The following is a 2,289-nucleotide window of genomic DNA, read 5'->3' on the forward strand; positions in this document are numbered from 1 at the left end:
TAAAAACATGCTTTTCTACCCAGTTCCTCAACTTTGCTGCTGCAATGACCTTGAGAACGACAGCAGCACCCTAGGGATGGCACAGCAGAGAGCTAGAAAAGGACTAGATCCCTGATAACTTTGTGGTGTGTACATATCAGTTCTGGACTGCTTACCATAACTTCTTTTATATGAGAGAGAAATAAACTTAACTTGTAAATGATCCTAGTACAGGCAGAGGAAATTAATCTTGACCTCTCTGTTTCCCAGATTGCAGGAATGGGTTCCCAATTTCTCTCCCTCTATATCCCCATCTGACCTCTCTCCCTACACTGCTGCCAGACTGATTTCCCTGAAGCACAGCTCAGCACCCTCACAGAGTCTTCAATGACCTCCCCATTGCCCAGTCTTCTCAACTACCATGATTTGCCCCCACCTTCTTTTCCACTCCTACCCCCACTCCTTCCCTCTTTTTCCCAACCAAACCCAATTATGTCTCATTTCACATTCTCATCCCATTCTGTCCTGCCCTCTGTCTTTACCTATACTCTCTCCCTTTAGACTTTATGTGCCCAATTCTGGACAGTCTTTCAGGGTTCAGATGCCATTCGGCCTCCTCAATGGAGCCAGTCTACCCCTAAGCCAGGAGTAATTCTCTATCCTCAGAACCTCCCCAGCGCTCACCTCCTGCTTGTGTCAGGGAAGGTAACAAACATGATAAATGTGAAGCAAGTCACAGGCTTAAGGAAGCTCACAAGCCTCTTTTTCTTCTTTTTAAACTTTTTGTTTTGAGATCATTATAGATTCACATGCACTTGTAAGAAATAATACAAAGACATCTCCTGTACCCTTTGCCCAGTTTTGCTAATCACACCATATTTCAAAACCATAGTACAATATCAAAGCCAGAAAAATGACATTGATACAATCCACTAATTTTAGTCAGATTTCTTTTTTTTTTTTTTTTTTTGAGAGAGTCTTGCTCTGTCGCCCAGACTGGCGCAATCTCGGCTCACTGCAAGCTCCACCTCCCGGGTTCAAGCGATTCTTCTGCCTCAGCCTCCTGAGTAGCTGAGATTACAGGCACGCACCACCATGCCCAGCTAATTTTCTTTGTATTTTTAGTAGAGATGGGGTTTCACCATGTTGGTCAGCTGGTCTCAAACACCTGACCTCATGATCCAGCCACCTCAGGCTCCCAAAGTGCTGGAATTACAGATGTGAGCCACCGTGCCCAGCCTGGATTTCCTCATTTTTATGTGTGCTCACACGTGTGCATGTGTGTGTGCGTTTGGGCTTCTGCAGTTTTATTACATGTGGAGATTAGCATATCCACTACTACAGTCAAGATACAGAACCATTCCAAGGCTTCCTTCTCCTGTTACCCTTTCAAAATACCTGCATACATCCACCTCACTCCCACCCCACACTCCCATTGCTAACCCCATCCATCCCTAATCTGCTTTCTATCTCTACCATGTGTTATTGTTTATATAAATGAAATCATACAATATGCAATCCTTTGGATTGACTTTTTCACTCAGCACATTTCCCTTGAGATTCATCCAAGTTGTTCCATGCACCATTAACTCATTTCTGTTTATGGCTGAGCAGTATTCACTGATACAGGTGTACCATAGTTTATTTAACCATTCGCCCACTGAGAAATATCTAGCTTATTCCCAGTCTTTGGCTATTACAAATGAAGCTGCAATCAATATTTGACTACAGGTTTTTGTGTAGTCTTCCTCTTTTTTTAGAAATACAAATACAAATTCCAGTGGACTTTGGCTACAAAGATGTTATTTCCTTTAAAGCTATAAGTTAAACAAGAGAGTCACAAGCCTCCTCAGACCATGACCCCTGCTCAGAGGCTCTGGCATCTTCTTGAGCAGGAAACCATACCAGCATTGGGCTTCCTCCTTCTGGCTTCACATCTATCGGTGGGGTTCACCAAACCCCCAAACCACGCCCCCCATTTTAAACCTGCTGTCAACGTCGTCCATGAAAGCCCTTTCCAGAAGCTAGGAAAGAAATAGAAATAAAAGTCCAAAGCAGATTTATCCTGGCTCAAGTAGACATTACGTATCTCAGAGAACCTTCAAACTAGAAACTGCCTTTTCAGGGGTTCTCTGCCCCTTATGAGGAGTCACTGGGGCCATTTCCTCCCATCTTCTTTCATTACATTTTGCCTCTTTCTATCTTTTTTTTTTTTTTTTTTGGCATAAGAAAATTTATTACTACAGTGTTTTCACCATTAAAATTTATGATCTTGGTCTTTCCTTCTTGCCTTTGTATAGGGCCAGAAGA

The sequence above is a fragment of the Colobus angolensis genome, unplaced genomic scaffold (assembly GCF_000951035.1).
Source record: "Colobus angolensis palliatus isolate OR3802 unplaced genomic scaffold, Cang.pa_1.0 Scaffold95, whole genome shotgun sequence".
Taxonomy (NCBI): domain Eukaryota; kingdom Metazoa; phylum Chordata; class Mammalia; order Primates; family Cercopithecidae; genus Colobus; species Colobus angolensis.